The following is a 16,754-nucleotide window of genomic DNA, read 5'->3' as shown; positions in this document are numbered from 1 at the left end:
AGGAATGGCATCATCTTTGATTTGTGCTTATAAGTCTGATGGGGCAATGCACCCAGGGGCGTGGGGCTTCAGTCCAACGAAGAAAGCCTTATGCCACCTCCGCTACTGACCGAAGCCCCAGGCCCCACATAAGTACAGCCCTCTGTGGGGAGCTGCGGGAGTCACACAGCCCAGGGCCTCCCCGTGGGGCGCGGTTGCCGGAGGCCCTTGGCAGCGTCACCCCTTCAGAGACAGACACCAGGTGAGCCCAGCACTGAGGCTGCAGGACCCTCGGGGTCCAGCGAGCCTGGGAAGGGGAGCCTGGGAGCCGTTAGGTCCAAGTGCAGCCTGCACCCCGTTCTGGCCCCTGGGGCCTGTGGGGGGGGTCCCTGTTCTTGAGGAAGAGTGACATTAAATAGCAGTAAAAAAACTCCGTGAGAAGTTGAGAGACCATGGATGAAAGGGAGCTTTAGATTTTAGTGCCTTTAAGGGTGATTTTTCTCGCTTTTTGAACAAGGAGCTTCACGTTTTCATTTTGCACTGGACTCTGAAATTTATGCAGCCAGTCAGGTTATTATGTTTTAATCACCCTTTTACCAGCTCTAACCTCATATTCTACTGAGCGCGCCGCACCACCGGCCCCTGCCCTCCGCACGCCTGCTCCTCGGGCGACGGGAGGGGCAGGACGGTGCTGGTGGATGTGGCGGGACAGCCCGCGTCCGGGGCGGGGAGGACGCTGCTTGCTTTCTGTTGTTCGTCATCACTGCTGTAACAGCTTGTCTGCAGACTTGGGGGTGGCGGATGGGGGGCCCCGCAGTCCAGCTGATCAGGGGCTCAGTCCCAAGGAGCCTTTCTAGGTAACGGGCGTCTCTCCAGGGACCTGGCCTTGAGTCAGTAGTTCTGTGCAGCCTTCATCTGAAGCAGGCAGGCCCCTGTGAACCCACCCTGGCCCCAGGCTGTCCTCTGTGGCCCTGGCTCCAGAGGCCAAGGGCACAGGCAGACATCATCTCGAGTATCCGGGGGGTCCCGGGGGAGTCCTCTGTACTGTACTCGTGTCCCCCGGGCTCTCCTGGCACTGGGGGCAGCTGGCCATTCTGGTAGCTCAGAGAACATCCAGCTGGGGAATGAAGTACTACTATCATCATCTCTCAGTTACACAAAACTTAAAAACACATCCCTCTTCTTGAACTTAGGCCACAGGTTTGAGACAGATGCCAGTCCAAAAGAGGCTGTGAATGGAAGAGGATGATCTCTCCTTACAAACATGCGTCTCTCTCTTCTCCCAGCCCCCAACCCCAAACAGCCCTGTTTTGGGGGCACAAATTTCCCTCTTGTATCTCTTGTGGGTAAAGGCTGTCAAACCAGATTACTCTCTCTTGCACCCAAAGGCAGGGCAGGGGACTACTTGTTAAGAACTGAGCCCTCTTTGGACTTAAATTTAATATCTCTGCTGCCAACAGAACACGAACTCCTCTTTAGTCCCTGCAATCATGGGGTAACCTCACAGGGCAGGAAAAGATCTTAATTAGCAGACCTCCCAGACCCCTGTTATCCACACGAAGACGTATCATTTTGCCAGCTCAGCAATGAATATAGAGTCAACATCATTAATAAATATTCACTTAGCATCTGCAATGTGCGTATCATTTAGGGAGTGTAGGGCCAGGCCACCCAAGGTGGCTGTGCTCTTGCCTTCTGCACATCCCCTGCTGGACCAGTGCCTGCTTCACCTACAGCTCTCACCTGCCTGGCCTTCCTCCACACGTGCCCCTCAGGTCCCAGCCGGTGCTTGTTCTCATCAAAGGGGCGGTGAGGGGTGTGTCCTTCTGCTGGTTTCCCTGGTAACCAGTGAGCCATCCTGACATCATTTCCCCCTATAACTGCTAACCGCCCCCTGCCCCCGGGGAGCAGAGCCTGCCCTGAGGTCCTCCGCAGGCAGTGGGGAGTCGCTCCGGGATCTTGCTTGACAGGTAAGCTCCCCACCCACTAAACCGTTCTGTCCTCAGTCTCTGTCGCTGACTTGGGGCTCTTCTGTGTTGAAGCTGGATGAGTACAGGCCTTGTAGCCTCTGAGGCGCAGGCCAACAGGGAGATTCTGTGCAAGGCCTAGCCCTTAGCCTCTGACTTTCCTCTGAGCTGGGACTTTTCAAATAAGTTGGAGAGAAGGGACATACACATAAAGATATGAAGGACAGTGCATGGTCCTGTGGGGCGCTGAAAGAACAGTCTAGTTGTGTATACACATAGGAGGGAGGACGGGCCGCCGGCCAGAAGTGTTGGGGTGACGCAGAGCTCGGAGGACATGGGTAGTGTAGCAGGAAAATGGGGCACAAGAGGATGGTCATGTTCCAGGCCTCGGGTGAGCCCCTGGGACACACCCCACCAAGTGAGGGTCTTTGGCTTCAGGCAGGCAGGAACTCAAGAGCGAGCCATCGCAGTGCGAAAGCGAGTTTAGAGAGGTACATACTCCTAGACAGAACGCCGTCAGCCTCCGAAGTGAGAGGGACCCCGGGAGCGGGGTCGGTGGGGTTTGGGGCTGGGTAATTTCATATGCTAACAAGTGCGAGGATTATTCCAACTATTTTGGGGGAGGGGTGGGGATTTCCAGAAATTGGGCTCCACTCACTTTTTGGCCATCTGTGGTCCACCTGGGAACTGTCCTGGCGCCTGTGGGTGTGTCACTTAGCAGCTAATGTATTACAGTGAGTGTGTAATGAGGCTCAAGTTCTGCTGGAAGCTGAATCCTCCTCTATCTTGGTCCTAACCACTATTTGTCCTGTCCTCAGCGGCTGTGCCATTCTAACGGCTGTGTGCCCTGCCCACTACCCTCCTGTCTCAGTAGGGCCTTGGAGGGGGCGTAGGCTTTAGAGAAGCTGTGAGAAGGAGGAAGTGCTTTTTAGGAGGAATACATAAAGAAATGAGTGGAATTCAGATTGTCCATGGTGTTGGAGGCATAGTCCACAATACGCAGAATCTTTATCCACCTTTCCCATAAGAACTCTTGGTCCTTTCTCAGGGGTACTTCTGCCCTAGGAGCCAGTCCTGCTGTAGGAATTGGCGGAGACACAGCAATTGGAGTTGCTCATTTAAGACTGGTAACATGATGGGGGCTTTGGCCTTTGGCCTTCCAACACCAGGTGCTTCCACGTCTGCAAGACAGAAGGGCGATTTGTCTTCACCATCAGCAGGTAATTAGTGAGCCATGCACAGCTCTCCTGAGACACAGGGATGCTCAGACACACAGATACAAAGATACACATTAATTCTCAGATACAGTGCAATCCAGATACAATGCCTGCCAGCCTGCAGAGTCAGGCAGAAGCCCCCATCATGGTAGGGCTGTGTCCCTGCTGATCATCTACAACATGAATCCAGAAATGTGTTGCAGAAATAAAATAATTTCTCCTCAAGCCAAAGTATCTGTCTAAGGACAGGCTCCCCAGAAGCAGAGCTTGGGGAGACTGGGGTTTCTGTGATCTGCTGAGGGTCAGCTCTGCCAGGAAGCTCTCAGAGACTGAGGGAAGTAGGGAGGGGAGGGATGGAGCTCGGAAGGATGTGACCCATGGCAAAGTCTGGCCTGGCCCCATCCACAGCGTGCAGTAGGGTGGGGGCTGGGCTCTGGAGCCTAGAATCCCACTGCAGAGTGGTCCTTCCTTGAGGTCAGGGGCTATATTTTTGTAGCCCATGTCAGACAGGGGCCACTGGCCCTGGTGGGAGAGAAGAAGAGACCTAACTTCTGGACTTGGCTCTGGTCAGCAGAGGGCATGGAGAAGGCGGGTCAGTGTGAGCCGTTGGCAGCCACCACTCCCAGCAGCCAGGTTATTGGAAGAGGGTCCCAGGAGAGGAGAGCTGGACAGAGACAGGCCAGCACTCCTCTGTGTCTGCCACAGTATCAGGACAGGGACTTACTATGATGCAGTTCAGTGTCACTCTTCACCCTACCCGCCTCCCTGGACCCAGATTGGATTGGACACAAGAAATCTGGGCCTGTCCCAAAGCATCTGTTGGCAGCAACACAAAGAAGAGGCCACCTCTTGGACTTTTTATTTCTTTTCCTTGCCATAGGCTGATGGCTGGCTTTCCTAGGTAGGACGGGATATCCCAGCAGCGTCATTCTCTGTAATCCAAGCAAGCAATTATGGTCCTCCAGTAAAAAACAGCCCCGGGGGCCAGGGATTGGGAAATGGTGTGTGTAGGTTTCCTCTTTTCCGGTTATACAAAGAAGTAACTTTGGCTTTGAAGTTGCAATATCTGTGATTTACGGCATTTTGAGAATTGATTCATATTGAATCATTTTTATAGTATCAGAACAGCGTACTTCCTCATTAAGTGGAAAAACAAACCAGAGACGAATCTGTTTCAGTCTCCCAGATTTTCTTGCTGTAATTGAACCATGAAACTTTTAAGTGAAATGGAATGGTACCATTTTAAATTCATATCAGCTCTGATGAGGAAACTGGTGGCTTTTGCAGAGGCGGTGGACGTGAAATGGGGAAGGGGTGTGATAGGAATGAATTTTTCCAGATAAAGAAAAAAAAACCCCAGCCTCATGTTAAAACAATTTTTCAACAAAGCATTTTGCTCAGAATTGACTTGAAATGTCTATGTAATTCATTTTTAGGATTTTATACACACAGATTTACGAATGGGGATCATAGGGTGCAAATAGCTTGTAACCTGTTTTTTTAAATTAATAATGAATATTTTAAATTATACGATATATATATATTTCTAAAACACATCTTTAAATAGATAGCCTTCCAGTCTTGAATGTGTTGTTATGTGTTTACTTAATCTTTTATTGAAAATTGAATTTATTTCCAGGGCAGTGACCTTTTGATTTTGATTATGACAGCGCCAAACACAGTATCATGAACAAATAGGCTGGGTTCACGTTGTTTGGTCACAGGATTTCCTTTGTCATTGAATAAAGTCTGTAAAAGCATACTTCCATTTCAAAACAACAAATTCACTAAGTGATTATGTTCTTGACGAAAGGCCTCCTGTGATGGAGATCAGTGCTACTTAGAAGTACAATTTTATTTTAAAGTTATCCAAAAAATATGTACTTCCACAAGCAGAATTTTCCATCTCAAGACTTCTGAGGTAAAGGAAATTGGTATAATCCTTATTTCTACAGTAGAATTAAAATAATGCCACAATAAAGTCCTATGTGAAGCAGTCAGTGACTCCTAGGAAATGATTTTTAATTAGGAAAAAAACAACAAACAACAGTTAATCGCTAGTTTTTTTTTTTTCTAAGTCCTTCATTGCTAAGAAAATTTGAGAAATACCACTGGGTTTGAAAATCAAAACAAACCACACCATTGTTGAAGCCCTCAGATGTCCTAGGGCCTGAGACCTGCCCCCAGCTCTGGTGCTCCAATGCGGGAGTCTCGTAAGTTCAAACTGAGTAGGGGATCACTGCACAATCTTTATGGTCCCTTTCGTTGAGAACAGAAATTCTAAAAACAGAAAGATGCAGAAGTTCACATGGAGTTAGGCCCAGGGCCGGGGGTATTGTATTCTTCTGATTCTGAGCTCTTCAGAACACACGCCCACCTCGCCCCACCTCCCCACCACAGAGTTAATTTAAAACAACATATGAAAGACTCTGATTCCAAACTCAGCTGTACCACTAAGTAGCTGTCTTAGAGTTTCCCTTTGTGTGCATCAGTTTTTGCATCTATAAAGCAAGGCATTAAACTAGAGCGGATAGAGATTCACAAACGTTTAGTGCTGAAAGGTACTGTAAGCCTTTAAAACAAAAAGGAACGTGGTTTAGCCAGAAATGTTGGGGTTATTTGGTGATAGCAGAGGAATTGAAATTTGGGACACGCAAACTCTGGTGAACTATGGGCAAGTCCAGAGAACAAAGCAGAGGAGCAAATTTTTCTTTCTTTTCCTTTCTTTCTTTAAATTGAAGTATAGTTGGTTCGCAATGTTGTGTTAGTTTCTGGTAAGCAGCATAGTGATTCAGTTATACATACATATTATTTTTAATTATAGGTTATTACAAGCTATTGAATATAGTTCCCTGTGCTTTACAGTAGGATCTTGTTGTTTATGTATTTTGTATATAGTAATTTATATCTGCTAATCCCAAACTCCTAATTTCTTACCCCCACCTTTTCACCTTTGGTAACCATAAGTCTGTTTTCTATGCCTGTAAGTCTGTTTTTGCTTTGTAAGTAAGTTCATTTGTGTCATTTTTTAAGATTCCACATACAAGTGATACCATGTAATATTTATTTTTCTCTGACTTACTTCTCTTAGTATGATAACATCTAGGTCTGTCCATGTTGCTTTGTTTCATTCTTTTATGGATGAGTGGTATTCCATTGTGTACACACACACACACACACACACAACCACATCTTCTTTATCCAGTCATCTGTCAAGGGACATTTAGGTTGCTTCCCTGTCTTGGCTATTATCCATAGTGCTGCTATGAACATTGGAGTGCATGTATCATTTTGAATTAGAGTTTTCGTCTTTCCTGGATATATGCCTAGGAATGGGGTTGCTGGATTGTAAGGTAAATCTATTTTTAGTTTTTTTAAGAAATCTCCGTACTGTTCTCCATAGTGGTTGCACCAAATTGCATTTCCATCAACAGTGTAGGAGGAGGGTTCCCTTTTCTCTACCGCCTCTTCAGCATTTATCATTTGTAGACTTTTTAATGATGTTCATTCTGACTGGTGTGAGATGATTACTCATTGTGGTTTTCATTTGCATTTCTTTGAAGATTAGCAATATTGAGCATCTTTTCATGTGCCTGTTGGCCGTCTGTATGTCTGGAGAAATGTCTGTTTAGGTTGTCTGCCCATTGTTTGATTGGATTCATTGGGTTTTTTTTTGTTGTTGTTGTTACTGAGTTGGGAGCAATTTTTTCTTATTAGCACAACTACCCTTTTGTTTTCACTTATTTTTTCATACTTTATTTACAGAGGAAAGGAGGAAGTTGGGAGTGGAGTCTTGAATAAAATTCATTGGAAGAGAAAGAGAGTTCGGGGTGGTGATGGCTTCTCATTGGCTGTATTGCAGTGGTTTCTCATTGGCTGGGCTGTTGCCGAGTGAGGAGAAAATCTTTCTTCTTCCTGCTGTTGTAAGCCAAGTCAGCTGGGACGAGTGGGACCTCCCTGAACCCACCCGCATCAGGGCTTCCCGACTCCATTTTAAACGAAATTTTCCTTTATTCATTTTCATAGTACTTCGTGGAATCAGGACAATCCTTTCTTTTTCCACATAGGAAACAACATGCTAGACTTGTCCAGAGGGGACAGAGAGCAAGGACCACAGCTCACAGTCACACTCAGATCATTTAATACCCAAATCCAGTGAGCTGTCACATGATCACCAATCTCACAGCTGCTTGGCTCTAAAATGTACAAATTTACCATCATCCCAAGGAGAGTTTACATTAACAGGGAACATGATGACTAGGATCCTGTAAATCTGTCGTGTTTTGGGGAATTGCTCAAAATTGGCAGTCAGCTAACCAGCTTTGAGTGCTCTTTGAACAGAAGGTTGTTTTGCTCTTAATCCTGGGAGAATAAATTTAAACCCTCATCTATCTTTCTTGAGTCCATATTTGCCTGTTCTCAGACTCAATCCTGTGGCTAAAGGCATGGCCAAAAATAGTAACACAGAAGGACAGATACAAACAAGTGGTAACACGAAGAGGGGGTAAAGCAAATGATGGCGGATCAGCCTGTGCTGTTCATTAGATTCAAATCCTAAAACAGGGATGGGGATAATCTTGTGGACACAGTCTTATTGTGAAATGAAGTACTGTGTATTATTTCACATATCAGCTGGCCTTGGGGTTAATGTGAATTCAGCTCTGCAACCAGTTACTTTGTAGATGACACAGCATATCAAGAGATTTGCCTGCAACTGTGACCCTTGTGAGGATAACACTGGCTCCTTCTCTGGAGGTAAGGCTCTAAGCGAGTCTTAACTTGCAGACAGTGGTACAGCCTTCCTCAGAGGCCGCCAGGTGGGAGGCAGGGGAGGATTCTCTGATCCCGATCATTTTCTCTGATGTAGATGTTTTCTGGTGGATTAGGTGTTATTAGCAGTTAGAGTCAACAGGACAGCATAGAAAGAAGGGAGGGGTTGTGAGAAATATGCAGCAAGCAGAGAACCCAAAGTTGCTGGGTCATGCACAAATTCTCTCCAAGTTCGGCCCAAGGCCAGGGGGTGGAGCTTTCTTTTCTGCTTGTTTCTTCACCTCTGACTTAGGCATTTCTACAACTGTTCCTGGACATGTTTATTCAAGGGGCATGAAAGTACGGTCACCCCAGACTCCATGTACTGATTAATTGCGTGTGAATTTTCCTCCAACCCACTCAAGGATAGGAAGGGTTAGTTGGGCAGATAATCACTCTAGCTGTGAAAAAAATTCCTAGAGGAAATGGACCGCCCACCCCTGCCCCTCCGCCGGGTCCTCAGTTCCCTATATCATGATGCTATGTCAACAGCCAGGGGGAAGGGATCAGTAAACTTTTTCTGTAAAGAGCTATAAGCATTTTCAGTTTTGCAAGCTACAAAGTCTCTGTTGAAATTATACAACCCTGCTCTTGTAGGCTGAGCTCAGACAAAGACAGTAGGTAGATGAACGAGTGTGTCTTCATTTCAACAACATTTAGTTTACAAAAAGAGGGGTAGGATGAATTTGCCATTTTCCAACCCCTGCCAAAGTGTGTGATCTATTTTGTATCTGCTGGACATGGTGCTGCTTTCCCCTAGTGAGTCAGGTAGAAATCTTGCGATTGTCTTCCATTCCTCTTCCTCCTTAATTTTCTGCATTTAATCATTAACCCATACTATGGATTCCAGCTTCTCACTAGCCTTTCTGTCATCTCCTCCAAGGACTTGATGCTCATCTAACGCAGGTTCAGCCCACCTGTTCTCCATCTCAGCACCTGGTGCACTTCCTCAGTAGCTCAGGTTCCAGCATGAAACTCTCTCATGTGTTTGGTTACTTGCTTATCGTTTGTCTCCCACACTGGGGTGTTGCTGAGGGCAGGTTCTTGGTCTCTCTTCTTTACTACCTGGCACAAGACAGGTGCTGAGAAAACACCTGTTAAAAGAGAAAGGACCTTGAAGCAGAAACCCCTGCCTCGAATTTCTCACTTTCTCCGCTTCGTCGTTTGCATGGACTCTAGAGCTGTTACGATCATTGGTCAAGACCCAGCGGGAGAAAGGTGGCCTGCTTCAAACAGAGTAAGTAAAGTGAGGGTGAGTAGAAGGGCTGGGAATACAAGTGTGTGCAGGTGAGAGAGATGAGAAGGACCAGTGGGGCTGTTGACCACGCAGAGTCTGAAGTGGCAGGTCAGGGAGTTCTTACAAAAGCCTGAGACCAGAGGGGTCTAGGGAGAGCCCGCTGCCTTGGTCGGCTCCGGCCGCCGTAACAAAGCACTGCAGACCGGGTGACTGAAACAAGAGAAACTTATTTTCTCACGTTCTGGAGGCTGGAAAGCCTGAGATCAAGCTGCCAGGTGATCTGGTTTCTGGTATAAAGGCTCTCTTCCTGCTTGCAGGTGGCAGCCTTCTTGCTGTGCTCTCACGTGACGGAGAGAGAGCCAACTCTCTTGTCTCTTCCTTAAGAACGGAAATCCTACCCTCATTGAACCTTAATTTCTTCCTTATTCCAAATACAGTTGCACTGGGGGTCAGGGCTTCTACAGATGAATTTGCAGGGGGACACAGTTAAGGCCATAACACCTGCCATGACAGGACCCATGCCATTTGGTCATGGGAGGCAGCCAGCCAGAGCCAACCTCCAGGATGAAGCAGAGGAGAAAATGCCCTCCCCTCACTCTTGTCCCTTCATCAGATTGGCTCAGATTGTGCCAGAATCCAGCCACAGCCCAGGAAGTGAAGGAGTCAACCGATACAATTCATGGTAAAAAGCCTGCTGGGTCTAGGGTGGTAGACAAGATAGCTGGTACCCTCATTCCCTGGGCCCCTTACCATCCACTTGTGTCTGTGAAAGAAGTTGATGTCTCCCTCCCATGGGATACACGGAGTCCCATCAGGTGATGTTAATTCAGTCATACCCGTGTCTGGAACTAAAACATTAGCGATTACTGGGGTTTTCATATAAAGCAGCAGGGGAGAAAAAGGAAAACAAGATAATCAAGGGACACAAATGGTAGCTGAACCTGTCCCCACACCTGTAACTGGCCACAGCGTCGTTTGGTCATCAGCATTTCCTTCCTCAGTCACACATTCTATGGACAGTTCTTTCCTGGTGGGATGTCCAAGCTCCAGTCGTCTAAGATCCTCCAGTAGATAAGCAAATCAATCCCAGAGTCTTATTTTGAGGCTCTATTTCTTGGAGTAATTTTGTTGTGCACTGTAGGTTTCTCCTGCTATCTGAAAAGAGAGCATTCCCATGAAAACTTTCATAAACTAAAACGGCATAGAGCGAAGAAGCAGCAGTTACCGTCGGGCACGTTTTGTACCAGAGGCACAAAGTGGAGACAAAGCGCAGATGCTCACAGACACAGCTCAGCGCTGTGGCCGCTGGGTGCTGAGGTGCTGAGGTGCTGAGTGTGGTTCTCAGGGAAAGAGCTTGGTGGGGCCGCTCTCTCTCGCTCACTGCAAAAAAAAAAAAAAAAAAAAAAAAAAAGCTGAACGCTAATTTTGTCTTTCGCTTTTTTTTTTTTGTAAAAGTGAAAATCCTTTCTGGATTGCTTTCAGTTAGAAAGCAGGCACTAATGTAGGCCTTTCATGAAAGTAAAGTGGGGTAAGGGAATCTTTTGAAAATCGGGGAGTACCTGTATTAATATACGCAGCAGGAAACAAGGCAACTCAAATAAGAGGGTCCAAGGAGAGCTTAACAAATGGACTGTGCACAAGGGGTGGGGGGCAGGGTGTGGGGAGGACCCAAGCTGGGACACTGGAGTTCCCTGTGCTACTGCCTGGAGCCGTTCTTTTGTCCTGAGCCTGAAAGGGAGGGATCTTTCCTGTAATCTGGAATGAGGGGCTGTGTAGAGAGCGCACCTGCAGAGGAGCCTTTTCCCTGGGTGGAAAAGCCATCAGGAGGGACCCTGAACCTGCTACTGCTGGGGCTCCTCGCTGGTCCAAATCACATAGAAGCCAGAGACCAAGAAAGTGGAAAGTGTGTTGATGTGGTCCTTCCAGAGTGGCCTCGGGTCGGCAGTGGGATGGGGGGCAGAGAACTAGATAGAGGAAGGGGAGGGTGGGTCTAGAAGGGTGAGCAAAAGATCCCGGGTATCATTATACTCTTGAAACACAAGTCAAATGATTCTGAAAACAAAACGTCACCTTCGATGGCTTCCTATTATCCACAAAATAAAACCCAAAGTACTAAACGGACCCCTAAATCCTCCCACAGCCTTTCCTCATCACAGCTTTCCTGCTTTGACTTTTATCTTTTCCCCAATCCCTGCGATTTGTACCGGGTACTTTGTGTGTTTGTTCTCCTTTGTAACTCACACCGGGAGGCCCTTCTCCCTCGTTTGTTTTGAAGGCTCGGTTTGAAATCATATCCTTCAGTGAAGCTGTCAGGCGTGCTTTCAGGGTTGTTCTTTCTCATCTCCTCCCGCTGTACTGGTTCCAGATGCGTCACACGTCTCCTTCATGGAGCCCCGGCTGTATTTATGCATTGTGTTAGGGGCGTTCACTGTAGCATTTAATTCTCATAGGAATCCAGCAACAGAGCTGTGTGGATTCCTTATTACAAATAATCTTAGCATCAGAGCCATCTCGCTGTAAACCACCTTCCCCACTGATGAGCTCAGCCTAACTAATGATGGGACAAGCCTGTGGGGTGAGTCTTCTGATGGGATGCCTTGGGAGGTACAGGTCACCTCCTATGAGGGATTCTCGCCAAAATGTTTTGCTTCAATCTAATCATGTCTTTAGGTCTAACAACTAGTTTGCAGAGAATACGGAGAACAGAGGACCGTGGTCAAATGCTACTCGAAGAGACAGTCGGACAAAAGCATGAAATGGTGTTACCGATCTGGGTTCTTGGACTCTTTAATCAATAGACATTGATAAGAGGCCAAGTGAGGAATTCAAGTGAGGCTTTACTGGGACGCGTGCTGCAGCACAGGGAGTGAAAACAAGTAACAGGTTTCCTCGCCCACTCCCTAGGGGAGAAGGACATGCCGGTCCCTTAAATGAGGTGAGAGTAGGGCCAAGTCCATGGGTCTGGCTAGAGGGGTGGTTTAGGTGGTCTGCCGCCCCCTTCGTGGTGCTGTGTGCAGAGATCACACACAGGTCCCTGCTTTTGCTCCCAGCACCTCAGAAGTGGCAGCTGGCTTTTGGCTTTGGTGTCTTACGGTTCATGATTCGCCCCAACTGTGCAAGACATGCAGTTATTTTTAGTCCCTTATAGTTTCTTTGTGTTCCGTTACTTGAGGAGATGTTTGTCCCAGTGCAAGCACAGCAGTAAAGAGTCCCAGGTTCTAGGTTCCAGCCTATCTCAGTGGGGCCTCCTGTAAGGCAACTGGTCTGATTCCAGCCAACAGTCAATTCTATGGAAAAAAAGGGAGATGGAGGACCATTCTAGACGGAGACATAGCAGATATATGTCAACCAGATACAGTGTGTCAACTTTGATGGGATCCTCATTTGCCCAAAGTCATAAAGCACGTGGCAGCGGAGGTGTAACTCGAGCTTTTCTTTGCCTGAGGTTGTAGAGCTGCAGTCTGTGCCCTGCCCAGATGCTCCTGGGACTCACTGTTCCCATCTCTGCTGGCCCTTCTGCGTCAAAGGCTTCTGACTTCAAGCACCTGCGGCTTTCTGCCTGGGGGCTTGTTCTGGGGGTGCTGTGGCTGGGGCGGTCCAGAAAGGGCTGTGGAGTTAATGGTCCTGGGAGTAGCCCTCAGCTAATAAAGGAGAAAATGTGGAGAATAACTATCTCAGCTTGCTCTTTTGGGTGAAGAACTTTGAGGAGTGGTCTCCACCATTTCTCAGGGGTCCCCAGTGGAATTTGTTCCCACTTACAGAATTAATCTTCTCATTAACTTCCCCTCATGGACTTCCTTCCCGCCCCGTCCCACTTCACCCCTGCACTAGTGGCGCTTACTGTAATCACTTTCCAAATAAGCCACTAACACTCAACATCCTTTCCTCAAGGGCTGCCTCTGGGGGAACCCAGCTCAAAACAGGTACCAAGCCTCCCGCTCTTCCCCTCAGACAGCAGTGCTGTCTTCACCCACCCCGGCCTGTGATACGGTTGGTAGGAGGCTGCATGGGTTGGTTTATGGAATGGGACTGGGTTTTGCCACATAAACCCAGGGCTCCCCCCCAGCTTCTCCACTAGCATATTGCCTGACCTGAGGCAACTGAATCTCTCTGAGCCTCCACATTCTCATTGGCAACATAGGTTAATAGTAGAGAAGTTCCTCTATTTACATGCCTTCAACTTATGACCTTTCATAGGTGCAGTGATCTTGTTCCACTTGGTGACTTTTCTGGCACTAGGTTTATTTACAAGCACTTAAGAAAGTTTAGGTAATAATCAAAGTAACTCACCATAAGATGCTAGTGATGCTTGAATAAAGCCATTTGTACTTTTGCATAAGTGGACTTAGAGCAGCCTCCAGGAACGTGACGTGCTGGTAAGTCAAGGAGTTTCTGAGCCTGTCAGGGAGAATGTGAGGATGACATATTGGTGTGACGGACACAGCCTTGTGCCCAACAAAAGAGGTGCCCAGCACATAAGAGCCTTTGTGGTTACATGTCTTTCTCTAAGATGGTGGAAGCAGTGTTTTCTTCATCTCAGATATTTCTTTACAGGAGTTGTGCAAAAATGAAGAAGACAAATTTTACACTCTGCAACTCTCTTTTCAAAATATATTTGCAATATTCATGATACATCACACAGACCCTGTGACCTGCAGCACCCCATGCTGGGAGCCCACTTACCAAATGTCATCTCATTCATTTTCATAGCTTCCTGGTGGCAGATGTTCTCCTTTCACTTCTCAGTCTCATTATCACATCATTGGGATTGTTTTAGCCAGTCAAGTTCTTTCATACCATCACTGACGAGAGTTTTCAGATTCAGATTCAGCCTGTGGAACTCATCTTTTAACAATCAACGTGGTCTTCTCTGTCTCCTTAACCCACTGGTTTAACTTGTGAAGTTTGAAAATGTTCTATTCTGTTTATATGACTGGTTTCATCTAGTTTTCAACTCTAGTAAGTGTCATGGATGTAACAATGAATAATATATTCACAACTACGAATTAGTTTTCTCTTGATAGTAATTTAATAATGTTCCTTAGTGACTCTGCTGTCTCTTTAGCATTTCTTGTTCTTTTTAGAAGTATTTTGTTTTGTTTATTTATTATTGTAGTATTTAATTATTTTATTTTGGCTGGGGGTGGTGTGGGGTGGGGGAAGGTAATTAAGTTTATTTATTTTTAGAGGAGATACTGGGGATTGAACCTAGGACCTTATACGTGCTAAGCATGCACTCTACCACTTGAGCTGTACCCTCCCCCCTCATTTCTTGTCCTTTTCGTCAACAAATACAGATTGTTAAGTCACTCTTCTTATTCTTAAATTGTCTCCTTTTACTATTTCTCTCCTTTCATAATGTTAATTACCAGTGTAAACATAATGGTCTGTTACTCTGTGGATTTACATCTAGACCAGGGCTGTCCAATAACATTTCTATGGTGATGGAGGTGTTCTATATCGGGCCGTCCAGTAAGACAGCCACCAGTCGCATATGGCTGGTAAGTGCTGAAAATGTAGCTAATGTGAGTGAGGAACTGAAATTTTCATTTGATTTACATTTATTTATTTATTTATTTAAATATAGTCAGTTTACACAGTTGTGCCAATTTCTGGTATACAGCATCATGTTTCAGTCATCCATATACATACATATATTCATTTTTATATTCTAAATGTAAATAATCACACATGACTCTCCCATTGGACAGACGAGATCTAGATTTTGTTTTAGCTTATGCAACAGAACTGTTTTCTACCTTTGTCTATATTTTATTTGTGTCTTCAGATATCTATATAATCTAGCCTAGACAGTTGTGACCAAAAATGTTACTGGTGTCTGCGAAAAAAACACCTCTCTCTCTCAACTTCAGTAGTGGGAAAAAAAAAAAGTAAGATTCATGGGAAATTGACCTAACAGACCCTCAACAAACACACACACACTTTTATAAAAATTCAGTACAGGAGCATGTAGTCAGAGCAGCGTACTAGACTTTGTAGCGATCAAAGCTTTGCTGTCATTGTTTAGTGTTTGTAGGGCTATAGTTTTCTCAGAGAGAGAGAGAAAGGAGGATAAAAAAAAAAAAGAAAAACTGTCTTTCTTCAAAGCCAGAAACCATTGTATATTTTTCCCCCTTCCACGTGTAGTTTAGTGGTAAAGAATTCATAATTTCCTTTATGAACTGACATTCGTAATTAGAAATGCTTTGCAATTAGTGGATATAAATAGATGAATTAGTTTAATAAACATGCTACAGCTCATTATTTTTCCCCTTACAGCTCCAAGACTCAATACAACAACAAAAAATAAGGAAGTTGATTATTTTTATGAGATGCTGAAATTAAGAGAGTCATACATTATTGATTTGGATACATTTGCAAAATGTACGTGATGTGCCCCTGGTGGAGTCCTGTGAAACGTGACCTCTGCACATTGCTACACTGCGCAAAACTTCTAAATAAAACATTAGTATCTCTAATATGTTTGCCAAAATGATGAGTCACAGTAGGCTGCTGTCAGTAAGTTAGCAGCTGGTGACGTGTGTTCTTCTTTCTGCTTTCCTTTAAACGTTAGAGCAAGTGGTTGGAGTCTTTATCACCAAAACCAAACTACTGGGAGCACTTTGATCCCTAAGACAGTCCATGCCTCACACGCTGTCTCCAAAGGGCTGCGGTGGCACTTGCTACTGACTCAGTTACAATTTATCAGGATCATGAATAAAACAGATATCCTCCCCCACTTCTCTTTCTCTTCCCACCTTTTTAATAACGTCATTTCCTTTGTATGGCATGTCAGGGTGGAGCTGGTGGGTGGATTCCTTGAAAAGTTGGCAGCTGTAATACATAAAGAATATTCAAACGTTGAGGCAAGTTGCTACCTCTGCAACCCGGGCAATTTTTCATTTCTACGATGTGGATATTCAGACTTACAGACCATGTGAACCCTTACGGAAACATCTGAAGGCATTTTAAGATAGTTTTTTTAAATTGTAGAATAGTACATATTCATTGGAGAACATTTTTTAACGACAAAAATGTATAAAGAACAAAATAAAACAATACATTATTCTACAACCTAGAGATTACTACTAACAATTTTTAAATAAAAAATACATATACCATTTTGTATTCTTTTTTTTTACCTCATCTTATACTGAGTCACTTATCCTAAGTCACAAATGAAGCTTTATTTATTTGAAGCTGTGAAACACCACAAATATGCAAGTTTCACGTGCCCTTGCTAGTCTTCAATCCTCAGACTGAGAAAAACGGATGCATTACTAAGTGAACTTGGGAAGCGATGTCCTTGGCAATTTTCAGGACTGTGTGATTTCTCCACACCTGACCTGACCATCTAGCTTGTTGAACCAAGACAGACTTTCTGTTTTCAAATTAACATCAGGTGGAGAAGCATCTTCAAATTTTACTTTAAATTTCCTAAGCATTTCACCGAGCAGTGTGGGCGGGTTTTGTCAACAGTGGCTCCGTTAGAGAAGCTGGAGCTATTTTGTGGAAGTTTTCTAAACAGATATAAGAACTTTTCTT

The 16,754-nt window shown here is 45.5% G+C and overlaps 1 long non-coding RNA gene across 2 annotated transcripts; it reads left to right on the top strand.

The window, feature by feature from the left end:
* The first annotated feature begins 1,861 nt into the window (after nt 1-1,861).
* Nucleotides 1,862-15,690, top strand: LOC140688639 (uncharacterized). Of its 2 annotated transcripts, XR_012063346.1 has the most exons (6): nt 1,862-1,949; nt 2,995-3,166; nt 9,048-9,209; nt 9,823-9,891; nt 11,880-12,144; nt 15,489-15,690. It is a non-coding gene; the product is annotated as an uncharacterized lncRNA (long non-coding RNA). The 2 variants fall into 2 exon arrangements; XR_012063347.1 differs by lacking the exon at nt 9,823-9,891.
* The last annotated feature ends 1,064 nt before the right edge of the window (nt 15,691-16,754 follow it).

Source organism: Vicugna pacos, chromosome 23 (genome assembly GCF_048564905.1).
Source record: "Vicugna pacos chromosome 23, VicPac4, whole genome shotgun sequence".
NCBI classification, from domain to species: domain Eukaryota; kingdom Metazoa; phylum Chordata; class Mammalia; order Artiodactyla; family Camelidae; genus Vicugna; species Vicugna pacos.
Note: the sequence above shows the minus strand (reverse complement) of the source record. Positions and strands in the feature narration are given on the sequence as shown.